Source organism: Ambystoma mexicanum, chromosome 6q (genome assembly GCF_040938575.1).
Source record: "Ambystoma mexicanum isolate Mex_15411 chromosome 6q, UKY_AmexF1_1, whole genome shotgun sequence".
In the NCBI taxonomy this organism is placed as follows: Eukaryota; Metazoa; Chordata; class Amphibia; order Caudata; family Ambystomatidae; genus Ambystoma; species Ambystoma mexicanum.
In genome coordinates, this window is record NC_090937.1 from 1,486,653,965 (window position 1) to 1,486,670,059 (window position 16,095).

Here is a 16,095-nt window from a genome sequence, read left to right on the forward strand (position 1 = left end):
TCATACAACACTTTCAACTTGCCAGAGAACAATACGGACAGCCTCCTCAGGACACCCCCCTTTTGTTTATTTATGAACATTTCAGGACACCTCGAGTGCTCTTAGAACACATTCAACTTGCCAGCGAACAATACGGACAGCGTCCTCAGGACACCCCCATTTTGTTTATTTACGAACATTTCAGGACACCACAAGTGTTCTTAGAACACTTTCAACTTGCCAAAGAACAATACAGACAGCGTCCTCAGAACACCCCCATTTTCTTAATTTACGAACATTTAACGTACACCACGAGTGTTCTTAGAACACTTTCAACTTGCCACCGAACAATACGGACAGCATCCTGAGAACACACCCATTTTGTTAATTTACCAACATTTCAGGACACTGCAAGTGTTCTTAGAACACATTCAACTTGCCAAAGAACAATACGGACAGCGTCCTCAGAACATTCCCATTTTGTTTATTTACTAACATTTCAGGACACCGCAAGTGTTCTTAGAACACATTCAACTTGCCAGCGAACAATACGGACAGCGTCCTCAGGACATCCCCATTTAACATTTCAGGACACCGCAAGTGTTCATAGAACACTTTCAACTTGCCAGAGAACAATATGGACAGCCTCCTCAGGACACCCTCATTTTATTTATTTACGAACATTTCAGGACACCACAAGTGTTCTTAGAACACTTTCAACTTGCCAGCGAACAATACGGCCATTGTCCTCAGAACACCCCCATTTTGTTAATTTACGAACATTTCAGGACACTGCAAGTGTTCTTAGAACACATTCAACTTGCCAAAGAACAATACGAACAGCGTCCTCAGAACAACCCCATTTTGTTAATTTACAAACATTTCAGGAAACCGCAAGTGTTCTTGGAACAAATGTAACTTGCCAGAGAACAATACGGACAGTGTCCTCAGAACACCCCCATTTTGTTAATTTACGAACATTTAAAGTACACCACGAGTGTTCTTAGAACACTTTCAACTTGCCAAAGAACAATACGGACAGCGTCCTCGGAACACCCCCATTTTGTTAATTTACGAACATTTAACGGACACCACGAGTGTTCTTAGAACACTTTCAACTTGCCAGTGAACAATACGGACAGCGTCCTCAGAACACCCCCATTTTGTTAATTTACAAACATTTCAGGACACCGCAAGTGTTCTTAGAACACATTCAACGTGCCAGCGAACAATACGGACAGCGTCCTCAGGACAGCCCCATTTAAAATTTCAGGACACCGCGAGTGTTCATAGAACACTTTCAACTTTGCAGAGAACAATGCGGACAGCCTCCTCAGGACACCCTCATTTTATTTATTTACAAACATTTCAGGACACCACAAGTGTTCTTAGAACACTTTCAACTTGCCAAAGAGCAATACGGACAGCGTCCTCAGAACACCCCCATTTTGTTAATTTACGAACATTTAACGTACACCACGAGTGTTCTTAGAACACTTTCAACTTGTCAGCGAACAATATGGAGAGCGTCCTCAGAACGCCCCCATTTTGTTAATTTACTACATTTCAGGACACATCAAGTGTTCTTAGAACACATTCAACTTGCCAAAGAACAATACGGACAGCATCCTCAGAACACCCCCATTTTGTTAATTTACGAACATTTAAAGGACACCACAAGTGTTCTTAGAACACATTCAACTTGCCATTGAACAATACGAACAGCGTCCTCAGAACACCCCCATTTTGTTTATTTATGAACATTTCAGGACACCGCAAGTGTTCTTAGAACACATTCAACTTGCCAAAGAACAGTACGGACTGCGTCCTCAGAACACCCCCATTTTGTTAATTTACGAACATTTAACGTACACCACGAGTGTTCTTAGAACACTTTCAACTTGCCACCAAACAATAAGGACAGCGTCCTGAGTACACCCCCATTTTATTAATTTACGAACATTTCAGGACACCGCAAGTGTTCTTAGAACACATTCAACTTGCCAAAGAACAATACGGACAGCGTCCTCAGAACACCCCCATTTTGTTCATTTACGAACATTTAACGGACACCACGAGTGTTCTTAGAACACTTTCAACTTGCCAGAGAACAATATGGACCGCGTCCTGAGGACACCCCCATTTTGTTTATTTATGAACATTTAAAGGACACCAGAATTGTTCTTAGAACACTTTCAGCTTGCCATTGAAAAATACGAACAGCGTCCTCAGAACACCCCCATTTTGTTTATTTATGAACATTTCAGGACACCGCAAGTGTTCTTAGAACACATTCAACTTGCCAGCGAACAATACGGACAGCGTCATCAGGACACCCCCATTTAACATTTCAGGACACCGCGAGTGTTCATACAACACTTTCAACTTGCCAGAGAACAATACGGACAGCCTCCTCAGGACACCCCCCTTTTGTTTATTTATGAACATTTCAGGACACCTCGAGTGCTCTTAGAACACATTCAACTTGCCAGCGAACAATACGGACAGCGTCCTCAGGACACCCCCATTTTGTTTATTTACGAACATTTCAGGACACCACAAGTGTTCTTAGAACACTTTCAACTTGCCAAAGAACAATACGGACAGCGTCCTCAGAACACCCCCATTTTCTTAATTTACGAACATTTAACGAACACCACGAGTGTTCTTAGAACACTTTCAACTTGCCACCGAACAATACGGACAGCATCCTGAGAACACACCCATTTTGTTAATTTACCAACATTTCAGGACACTGCAAGTGTTCTTAGAACACATTCAACTTGCCAAAGAACAATACGGACAGCGTCCTCAGAACATTCCCATTTTGTTTATTTACGAACATTTCAGGACACCGCAAGTGTTCTTAGAACACATTCAACTTGCCAGCGAACAATACGGACAGCGTCCTCAGGACATCCCCATTTAACATTTCAGGACACCGCAAGTGTTCATAGAACACTTTCAACTTGCCAGAGAACAATATGGACAGCCTCCTCAGGTCACCCTCATTTTATTTATTTACGAACATTTCAGGACACCACAAGTGTTCTTAGAACACTTTCAACTTGCCAGCGAACAATACGGCCATTGTCCTCAGAACACCCCCATTTTGTTAATTTACGAACATTTCAGGACACTGCAAGTGTTCTTAGAACACATTCAACTTGCCAAAGAACAATACGAACAGCGTCCTCAGAACACCCCCATTTTGTTAATTTACAAACATTTCAGGAAACCGCAAGTGTTCTTGGAACAAATGTAACTTGCCAGAGAACAATACGGACAGTGTCCTCAGAACACCCCCATTTTGTTAATTTACGAACATTTAAAGTACACCACGAGTGTTCTTAGAACACTTTCAACTTGCCAAAGAACAATACGGACAGCGTCCTCAGAACACCCCCATTTTGTTAATTTACGAACATTTAACGGACACCACGAGTGTTCTTAGAACACTTTCAACTTGCCAGTGAACAATACGGACAGCGTCCTCAGAACACCCCCATTTTGTTAATTTACAAACATTTCAGGACACCGCAAGTGTTCTTAGAACACATTCAACGTGCCAGCGAACAATACGGACAGCGTCCTCAGGACAGCCCCATTTAAAATTTCAGGACACCGCGAGTGTTCATAGAACACTTTCAACTTTGCAGAGAACAATGCGGACAGCCTCCTCAGGACACCCTCATTTTATTTATTTACAAACATTTCAGGACACCACAAGTGTTCTTAGAACACATTCAACTTGCCAAAGAACAGTACGGACTGCGTCCTCAGAACACCCCCATTTTGTTAATTTACGAACATTTAACGTACACCACGAGTGTTCTTAGAACACTTTCAACTTGCCACCAAACAATAAGGACAGCGTCCTGAGTACACCCCCATTTTATTAATTTACGAACATTTCAGGACACCGCAAGTGTTCTTAGAACACATTCAACTTGCCAAAGAACAATACGGACAGCGTCCTCAGAACACCCCCATTTTGTTCATTTACGAACATTTAACGGACACCACGAGTGTTCTTAGAACACTTTCAACTTGCCAGAGAACAATATGGACCGCGTCCTGAGGACACCCCCATTTTGTTTATTTATGAACATTTAAAGGACACCAGAATTGTTCTTAGAACACTTTCAGCTTGCCATTGAAAAATACGAACAGCGTCCTCAGAACACCCCCATTTTGTTTATTTATGAACATTTCAGGACACCGCAAGTGTTCTTAGAACACATTCAACTTGCCAGCGAACAATACGGACAGCGTCATCAGGACACCCCCATTTAACATTTCAGGACACCGCGAGTGTTCATACAACACTTTCAACTTGCCAGAGAACAATACGGACAGCCTCCTCAGGACACCCCCCTTTTGTTTATTTATGAACATTTCAGGACACCTCGAGTGCTCTTAGAACACATTCAACTTGCCAGCGAACAATACGGACAGCGTCCTCAGGACACCCCCATTTTGTTTATTTACGAACATTTCAGGACACCACAAGTGTTCTTAGAACACTTTCAACTTGCCAAAGAACAATACAGACAGCGTCCTCAGAACACCCCCATTTTCTTAATTTACGAACATTTAACGTACACCACGAGTGTTCTTAGAACACTTTCAACTTGCCACCGAACAATACGGACAGCATCCTGAGAACACACCCATTTTGTTAATTTACCAACATTTCAGGACACTGCAAGTGTTCTTAGAACACATTCAACTTGCCAAAGAACAATACGGACAGCGTCCTCAGAACATTCCCATTTTGTTTATTTACTAACATTTCAGGACACCGCAAGTGTTCTTAGAACACATTCAACTTGCCAGCGAACAATACGGACAGCGTCCTCAGGACATCCCCATTTAACATTTCAGGACACCGCAAGTGTTCATAGAACACTTTCAACTTGCCAGAGAACAATATGGACAGCCTCCTCAGGTCACCCTCATTTTATATATTTACGAACATTTCAGGACACCACAAGTGTTCTTAGAACACTTTCAACTTGCCAGCGAACAATACGGCCATTGTCCTCAGAACACCCCCATTTTGTTAATTTACGAACATTTCAGGACACTGCAAGTGTTCTTAGAACACATTCAACTTGCCAAAGAACAATACGAACAGCGTCCTCAGAACAACCCCATTTTGTTAATTTACAAACATTTCAGGAAACCGCAAGTGTTCTTGGAACAAATGTAACTTGCCAGAGAACAATACGGACAGTGTCCTCAGAACACCCCCATTTTGTTAATTTACGAACATTTAAAGTACACCACGAGTGTTCTTAGAACACTTTCAACTTGCCAAAGAACAATACGGACAGCGTCCTCGGAACACCCCCATTTTGTTAATTTACGAACATTTAACGGACACCACGAGTGTTCTTAGAACACTTTCAACTTGCCAGTGAACAATACGGACAGCGTCCTCAGAACACCCCCATTTTGTTAATTTACAAACATTTCAGGACACCGCAAGTGTTCTTAGAACACATTCAACGTGCCAGCGAACAATACGGACAGCGTCCTCAGGACAGCCCCATTTAAAATTTCAGGACACCGCGAGTGTTCATAGAACACTTTCAACTTTGCAGAGAACAATGCGGACAGCCTCCTCAGGACACCCTCATTTTATTTATTTACAAACATTTCAGGACACCACAAGTGTTCTTAGAACACTTTCAACTTGCCAAAGAGCAATACGGACAGCGTCCTCAGAACACCCCCATTTTGTTAATTTACGAACATTTAACGTACACCACGAGTGTTCTTAGAACACTTTCAACTTGTCAGCGAACAATATGGAGAGCGTCCTCAGAACGCCCCCATTTTGTTAATTTACTACATTTCAGGACACATCAAGTGTTCTTAGAACACATTCAACTTGCCAAAGAACAATACGGACAGCATCCTCAGAACACCCCCATTTTGTTAATTTACGAACATTTAAAGGACACCACAAGTGTTCTTAGAACACATTCAACTTGCCATTGAACAATACGAACAGCGTCCTCAGAACACCCCCATTTTGTTTATTTATGAACATTTCAGGACACCGCAAGTGTTCTTAGAACACATTCAACTTGCCAAAGAACAGTACGGACAGCGTCCTCAGAACACCCCCATTTTGTTAATTTACGAACATTTAACGTACACCACGAGTGTTCTTAGAACACTTTCAACTTGCCACCAAACAATAAGGACAGCGTCCTGAGTACACCCCCATTTTGTTAATTTACGAACATTTCAGGACACCGCAAGTGTTCTTAGAACACATTCAACTTGCCAAAGTACAATACGGACAGCGTCCTCAGAAAACCCCCATTTTGTTCATTTACGAACAATTAACGGACACCACGAGTGTTCTTAGAACACTTTCAACTTGCCAGAGAACAATATGGACCGCGTCCTGAGGACACCCCCATTTTGTTTATTTATGAACATTTAAAGGACACCAGAATTGTTCTTAGAACACTTTCAGCTTGCCATTGAAAAATACGAACAGCGTCCTCAGAACACCCCCATTTTGTTTATTTATGAACATTTCAGGACACCGCAAGTGTTCTTAGAACACATTCAACTTGCCAGCGAACAATACGGACAGCGTCATCAGGACACCCCCATTTAACATTTCAGGACACCGCGAGTGTTCATAGAACACTTTCAACTTGCTAGAGAACAATACGGACAGCCTCCTCAGGACACCCCCCTTTTGTTTATTTACGAACATTTCAGGACACCTCGAGTGCTCTTAGAACACATTCAACTTGCCAGCGAACAGTACGGACAGCGTCCTCAGAACACCCCCATTTTGTTAACTTACGAACATTTAACGTACACCACGAGTGTTCTTAGAACACTTTCAACTTGCCACCGAACAATAAGGACAGCGTCCTGAGTACACCCCCATTTTGTTCATTTACGAACATTTCAGGACACCGCGAGTGTTCTTAGAACACATTCAACTTGCCAGCGAACAATACAGACAGCGTCCTCAGGACAGCCCCATTTAACATTTCAGGACACTGCGAGTGTTCATAGAACACTTTCAACTTGCAAGAGAACAATAGGGACAGCCTCCTCAGGACACCCTCATTTTATTTATTTACAAACATTTCAGGACACCACAAGTGTTCTTAGAACACTTTCAACTTGCCAAAGAATCATACGGACAGCGTCCTCAGAACAACCCCATTTTGTTAATTTACGAACATTTAACGTACACCACAGGTGTTCTTAGAACACTTTCAACTTGCCAGCGAACAATACGGAGAGCGTTCTCAGAACGCCCCCATTTTGTTAATTTACGAACATTTCAGGACACCGCAAGTGTTCTTAAAACACATTCAACTTGCCAAAGAACAATACAGACAGCGTCCTCAGAACACCCCCATTTTGTTAATTTACAAACATTTTAGGACACCGCAAGTGTTCTTGGAACAAATGTAACTTGCCAGAGAACAATACGGACAGCGTCCTCAGAACACCCCCATTTTGTTAATTTACGAACATTTAAAGGACACCACAAGTGTTCTTAGAACACATTCAACTTGCCATTGAACAATACGAACAGTGTCCTCAGAACACCCCCATTTTGTTTATTTATGAACATTTCAGGACACCGCAAGTGTTCTTAGAACACATTCAACTTGCCAAAGAACAGTACGGACAGCGTCCTCAGAACACCCCCATTTTGTTAATTTACGAACATTTAACGTACACCACGAGTGTTCTTAGAACACTTTCAACTTGCCACCGAACAATAAGGACAGAGTCCTGAGTACACCCCCATTTTGTTCATTTACGAACATTTCAGGACACCGCAAGTGTTCTTAGAACACATTCAACTTGCCAAAGAACAATACGGACAGCGTCCTGAGTACACCCCCATTTTGTTTATTTATGAACATTTAAAGGACACCACAAGTGTTCTTAGAACACTTTCAGCTTGCCATTGAACAATACGAACAGCGTCCTCAGAACACCCCCATTTTGTTTATTTATGAACATTTCAGGACACCGCAAGTGTTCTTAGAACACATTCAACTTGCCAGCGAACAATACGGACAGCGTCATCAGGACACCCCCATTTAACATTTCAGGACACCGCAAGTGTTTATAGAACACTTTCAACTTGCCAGAGAACAATACGGACAGCCTCCTCAGGACACCCCATTTTGTTTATTTACGAACATTTCAGGACACCGCGAGTGCTCTTAGAACACATTCAACTTGCCAGCGAACAATACGGACAGCGTCCTCAGGACACCCCCATTTTGCATTTTGTTTATTTACGAACATTTCAGGATACCACAAGTGTTCTTAGAACACTTTCAACTTGCCAAAGAACAATACGGACAGCGTCCTCAGAACACCCCCATTTTCTTAATTTACGACGAACATTTAACGTACACCACGAGTGTTCTTAGAACACTTTCAACTTGCCACCGAACAATACGGACAGCATCCTGAGAACACACCAATTTTGTTAATTTACCAACATTTCAGGACACTGCAAATGTTCTTAGAACACATTCAACTTGCCAAAGAGCAATATGGACAGCGTCCTCAGAACATTCCCATTTTGTTTATTTACGAACATTTCAGGACACCGCGAGTGTTCTTAGAACACATTCAACTTGCCAGCAAACAATACGGACAGCGTCCTCAGGACATCCCCATTTAACATTTCAGGACACCGCAAGTGTTCATAGAACACTTTCAACTTGCCAGAGAACAATATGGACAGCCTCCTCAGGACACCCTCATTTTATTTATTTACGAACATTTCAGGACACCACAAGTGTTCTTAGAACACTTTCAACTTGCCAAAGAACAATACGGACAGCGTCCTCAGAACACCACCATTTTGTTAATTTACGAACATTTAACGTACACCACGAGTGTTCTTAGAACACTTTCAACTTGCCAGCGAACAATATGGACAGCGTCCTCAGAACGCCCCCCTTTTGTTAATTTACGAACATTTCAGGACACCGCAAGTGTCTTAGAACACATTCAACTTGCCAAAGAACAATACGGACAGCGTCCTCAGAAAACCCCATTTTGTTAATTTACAAACATTTCAGGACACCGCAAGTGATCTTGGAACAAATCTAACTTGCCAGAGAACAATATGGACAGCGTCCTCAGAACATCCCCTTTTTGTTAATTTACGAACATTTAAAGGACACCACAAGTGTTCTTAGAACACTTTCAACTTGCCATTGATCAATACGAACAGCGTCCTAGGAACTCCCCCATTTTGTTTATTTATGAACATTTCAGGACACCGCAAGTGTTCTTAGAACACATTCAACTTGCCAAAGAACAGTACGGACAGCGTCCTCAGAACACCCCTATTTTGTTAATTTACGAACATTTAAAGGACACAACAAGTGTTCTTAGAACACTTTCAACTTGCCATTGAACAATACGAACAGCGTCCTCAGAACACCCCCATTTTGTTTATTTATGAACATTTCAGGACACCGCAAGTGTTCTTAGAACACATTCAACTTGCCAAAGAACAGTACGGACAGCGTCCTCAGAACACCCCCATTTTGTTAATTTACGAACATTTCAGGACACAGCAAGTGTTCTTAGAACACATTCAACTTGCCAAAGAACAATATGGACCGCGTCCTGAGGACACCCCCATTTTGTTTATTTATGAACATTTAAAGGACACCACAAGTGTTCTTAGAACACTTTCAACTTGCCATTGAACAATACGAACAGCGTCCTCAGAACACCCCCATTTTGTTAATTTACGAACATTTAACGTACACCACGCGTGTTCTTAGAACACTTTCTCCTTGCCAGCGAACAATACGGACAGCGTCCTCAGAACACCCCCATTTTGTTAATTTACGAACATTTCAGGACACCGCAAGTGTTCTTAGAACACATTCAACTTGCCAAAGAACAATACGGACAGCGTCCTCCGAACACCCCCATTTTGTTTATTTATGAACATTTCAGGACACCACGATGTTCTTAGAACACATTCAACTTGCCAGCGAACAATACGGACAGCGTCCTCAGGACAGCCCCATTTAACATTTCAGGACACCGCGAGTGTTCATAGAACACTTTCAACTTGGCAGAGAATAATACGGACAGCCTCCTCAGGACACCCTCATTTTATTTATTTACAAACATTTCAGGACACCACAAGTGTTCTTAGAACACTTTCAACTTGCCAAAGAGCAATACGGACAGCGTCCTCAGAACACCCCCATTTTGTTAATTTACGAACATTTAACGTACACCACGAGTGTTCTTAGAACACTTTCAGCTTGCCAGCGAACAATATGGAGAGCGTCCTCAGAACGCCCCCATTTTGTTAATTTACTACATTTCAGGACACATCAAGTGTTCTTAGAACACATTCAACTTGCCAAAGAACAATACGGACAGCATCCTCAGAACACCCCCATTTTGTTAATTTACAAACATTTAAAGGACACCACAAGTGTTCTTAGAACACATTCAACTTGCCATTGAACAATACGAACAGCGTCCTCAGAACACCCCCATTTTGTTTATTTATGAACATTTCAGGACACCGCAAGTGTTCTTAGAACACATTCAACTTGCCAAAGAACAGTACGGACAGCGTCCTCAGAACACCCCCATTTTGTTAATTTACAACCATTTAACGTACACCACGAGTGTTCTTAGAACACTTTCAACTTGCCACCGAACAATAAGGACAGCGTCCTGAGTACACCCCATTTTGTTTATTTATGAACATTTAAAGGACACCACACGTGTTCTTAGAACACTTTCAACTTGCCATTGAACAATACGAACAGCGTCCTCAGAACACCCCCATTTTGTTAATTTACGAACATTTCAGGACACCGCAAGTGTTCTTAGAACACATTCAACTTGCAAAAGAACAATACGGACAGCGTCCTCAGAACACCCCATTTTGTTTATTTACGAACATTTCAGGACACCACGATGTTCTTAGAACACATTCAACTTGCCAGCGAACAATACGGACAGCGTTCTCAGGACAGCCCCATTTAAAATTTCAGGACACCGCGAGTGTTCATAGAACACTTTCAACTTGGCAGAGAACAATACGGACAGCCTCCTCAGGAAACCCTCATTTTATTTATTTACAAACATTTCAGGACACCACAAGTGTTCTTAGAACACTTTCAACTTGCCAAAGAACAATACGGACAGCGTCCTCAGAACACCCCCATTTTGTTAATTTACGAACATTTAACGTACACCACGAGTGTTCTTAGAACACTTTCAACTTGTCAGCGAACAATATGGAGAGCGTCCTCAGAACGCCCCCATTTTGTTAATTTACTACATTTCAGGACACCGCAAGTGTTCTTAGAACACATTCAACTTGCCAAAGAACAGTACGGACTGCGTCCTCAGAACACCCCCATTTTGTTAATTTACGAACATTTAACGTACACCACGAGTGTTCTTAGAACACTTTCAACTTTCCACCAAACAATAAGGACAGCGTCCTGAGTACACCCCCATTTTATTAATTTACGAACATTTCAGGACACCGCAAGTGTTCTTAGAACACATTCAACTTGCCAAAGAACAATACGGACAGCGTCCTCAGAACACCCCCATTTTGTTCATTTACGAACATTTAACGGACACCACGAGTGTTCTTGGAACACTTTCAACTTGCCAGAGAACAATATGGACCGCGTCCTGAGGACACCCCCATTTTGTTTATTTATGAACATTTAAAAGACACCAGAATGGTTCTTAGAACACTTTCAGCTTGCCATTGAAAAATACGAACAGCGTCCTCAGTACACCCCCATTTTGTTTATTTATGAACATTTCAGGACACCGCAAGTGTTCTTAGAACACATTCAACTTGCCAGCGAACAATACGGACAGCGTCATCAGGACACCCCCATTTAACATTTCAGGACACCGCGAGTGTTCATACAACACTTTCAACTTGCCAGAGAACAATACGGACAGCCTCCTCAGGACACCCCCCTTTTGTTTATTTATGAACATTTCAGGACACCTCGAGTGCTCTTAGAACACATTCAACTTGCCAGCGAACAATACGGACAGCGTCCTCAGGACACCCCCATTTTGTTTATTTACGAACATTTCAGGACACCACAAGTGTTCTTAGAACACTTTCAACTTGCCAAAGAACAATACGGACAGCGTCCTCAGAACACCCCCATTTTCTTAATTTACGAACATTTAACGTACACCACGAGTGTTCTTAGAACACTTTCAACTTGCCACCGAACAATACGGACAGCATCCTGAGAACACACCCATTTTGTTAATTTACCAACATTTCAGGACACTGCAAGTGTTCTTAGAACACATTCAACTTGCCAAAGAACAATACGGACAGCGTCCTCAGAACATTCCCATTTTGTTTATTTACGAACATTTCAGGACACCGCAAGTGTTCTTAGAACACATTCAACTTGCCAGCGAACAATACGGACAGCGTCCTCAGGACATCCCCATTTAACATTTCAGGACACCGCAAGTGTTCATAGAACACTTTCAACTTGCCAGAGAACAATATGGACAGCCTCCTCAGGTCACCCTCATTTTATTTATTTACGAACATTTCAGGACACCACAAGTGTTCTTAGAACACTTTCAACTTGCCAGCGAACAATACGGCCATTGTCCTCAGAACACCCCCATTTTGTTAATTTACGAACATTTCAGGACACTGCAAGTGTTCTTAGAACACATTCAACTTGCCAAAGAACAATACGAACAGCGTCCTCAGAACACCCCCATTGTGTTAATTTACAAACATTTCAGGAAACCGCAAGTGTTCTTGGAACAAATGTAACTTGCCAGAGAACAATACGGACAGTGTCCTCAGAACACCCCCATTTTGTTAATTTACGAACATTTAAAGTACACCACGAGTGTTCTTAGAACAATTTCAACTTGCCAAAGAACAATACGGACAGCGTCCTCAGAACACCCCCATTTTGTTAATTTACGAACATTTAACGGACACCACGAGTGTTCTTAGAACACTTTCAACTTGCCAGTGAACAATACGGACAGCGTCCTCAGAACACCCCCATTTTGTTAATTTACAAACATTTCAGGACACCGCAAGTGTTCTTAGAACACATTCAACGTGCCAGCGAACAATACGGACAGCGTCCTCAGGACACCCCCATTTTGTTAATTTACGAACATTTATCGGACACCACGAGTGTTCTTAGAACACTTTCAACTTGCCAGCGAACAATACGACCAGCGTCCTCAGAACAACCGCATTTTGTTTATTTACAAACATTTCAGGACACCACAAGTGTTCTTAGAACACATTCAACTTGCCAGCGAACAATACGGAGAGCGTCCTGAGGACATCCCCATTTAACATTTCAGGACACCGCGAGTGTTCTTAGAACACTTTCAACTTGCCAGAGAACAATACGGACAGCGTCCTCAGGACACCCCCATTTTGTTTATTTATGAACATTTCAGGACACCGCGAGTGTTCTTAGAACACATTCAACTTGCCAGCGAACAATATGGACAGCGTCCTCAGGACACCCCCATTTTGTTTATTTACGAACATTTAAGTACACCACAAGTGTTCTCAGAACACATTCAACTTGCCAGAAATCAATACGGACACCGTACCAGGACATCCCCAATTCGTTTATTTACGAACATTTCAGGACACCGCAAGTGTTCTTAGAACACATTCAACTTGCCAGCAAACAATACGGACAGCGTCTTCAGGACACCCACATTTTGTCAATTTACGAACATTTCAGGACACCGCGAGTGTTCTTAGAACACATTCAACTTGCCAGCAAACAATACGGACAGCGTCTTCAGGACACCCACATTTAACATTTCAGGACACCAAAAGTGTTCTTAGAACACATTCAACTTGCCAGTGAACAATACGGACAGCATCCTCAGGACACACCCATTTTGTTTATTTACGAACATTTCAGGACACCACAAGTGTTCTTAGAACACATTCAACTTGCCAGAGAACAATACAGACACCTTCCTCAGGACACCCCCATTTTGTTTATTTACGAACATTTCAGGACACCGCGAGTGTTCTTAGAACACATTCAACTTGCCAGCGAACAATACGGACAGCGTCCTCAGGACACCCACATTTAACATTTCAGGACACCGCAAGTGTTCTTAGAACACATTCAACTTGCCAGTGAACAATACGGACAGCATCCTCAGGACACCCCCATTTTGTCAATTTACGAACATTTCAGGACACAGCAAGTGTTCTTAGAACACATTCAACTTGCCAGCAAACAATACGGACATCGTCTTCAGGACACCCACATTTAACATTTCAGGACACCGCAAGTGTTCTTAGAACACATTCAACTTGCCAGTGAACAATACAGACAGCATCCTCAGGACACCCCCATTTTGTTAATTTACAAACATTTCAGTAAACCGCGATTGTTCTTAGAACACTTTCAACTTGCCAGAGAACAATACGGACAGCGTCCTCAGGACACCCACATTTTGTTCATTTAAGAACATTTCAGGACACCCCAAGTGTTCTTAGAACACATTTAACTTGCCAGCGAACAAAACGGACACATATTGCGTCCTCAGAACACCCCCCCATTTAGTTTATTTAGAAAATTTCAGAACAGCCGTAATGTCCGCAGACAAATCAAACACAAGAGGGTCTACCACATAAAAAAATACAACATTTAACCTATCTCATACTCTCCCACCCTCCCCAAACACTCTTACACACCAACACACTCTACTAAATACAAATTTTAAACCAAGTTTCACTGCGCTGTCCGCGGACGTCCGCGATTCCAAGATGGCGGGTGCTACCGAAAATCTGACGCGCTTCATGCTCCATGCCGTCCAATCAGCGAACACGCCGCATGTCCACAGACATTACGCAAGCCGATTGGCCAATCAGAACACAGATATCACTAATTTTTTATGACCTACTTTTTAGTCATTTAAAAAAAAACTACTCGATGGAATTTCACCAAATCTGCAAAAGCACGCTTTCAGGACCAAGCCACTACTCCTGGTCCAAATTTGGTTAAAATCCGTCCCGCGGTTTGGGCTGTAGGCGCGAGCAAAGTTTTTTCCCCATTCAGTCTATAGAAAAAAAAGAAGTTTTGGGACCCCCCCTATAACTTTGTCCCCCCCTGGACGAATCCTCACCACACTTTGCAAAAAAATTCAGAGTGGGCCATATACTTTATTTGCATAGTTTGGCGAGGATTCGTCCAGGGGGAGCGAAGTTATAAGCCTCCCAAAAAGTGCTCTTCCTATGGAAACAGCAACTTAACCATAACTACATGGCCATTTAATTCAGTGAAAAAACTTTGCTAAAGGGACGTTATGGTTCCAAGTAAAACCGAAAAACCCTTGAAATTCGCCAGTTATGGTAAGCTAAGCAACCATAACTCGCGCCACCACCGTGCACTGCTAAGACTAACACCCACGACATCAAAGATGACATCACAAATGTCATTGATGACATCACTGATGACATCACATGTCTGGCTCACTCTTTATTCCTTTACTGTCAAATCTAGGGCGCATGGTTTTATTCAGTAGCAGGCAGGAAACAACAATTGAAAAGTTACTATATTTGTAGAGTTATCCCTCAAGTATGTTTTTACAGAAATTCTATTAGGGTCCAGTCATATCATATGAAACATATACATAAGGGAAGACACAAGCTTGAAAGACAGCAATCCTTTCTGTGCATGAACATAATCAGTAGCGTTATCAGCACTTTCTGATAGTTCTGTTGTTTTTCTATTGCTGTACTTTCCCTGTATATGCTCATATTTGTATCCATTGTACTCACACTACTTTTGTTAGGGTCCAGTCACATCATGTGATACATATACATAGGGTAAATAGCAGCTTTGAAACAGAGCAATCATTTCTCTGCATAAAGATAATCAGTTAGGTTATGAACTGTTTCTGCTACTACTTCTGCTTATTTGCTTACTTCACTTTCCCTGTATATACTCATATTTGCATGTGTTGTTGTCTCTTTGTGTTTTGTCTGTAATAATTCAATTATGTAATATGTGGGTTTTATTAGCTACTTAT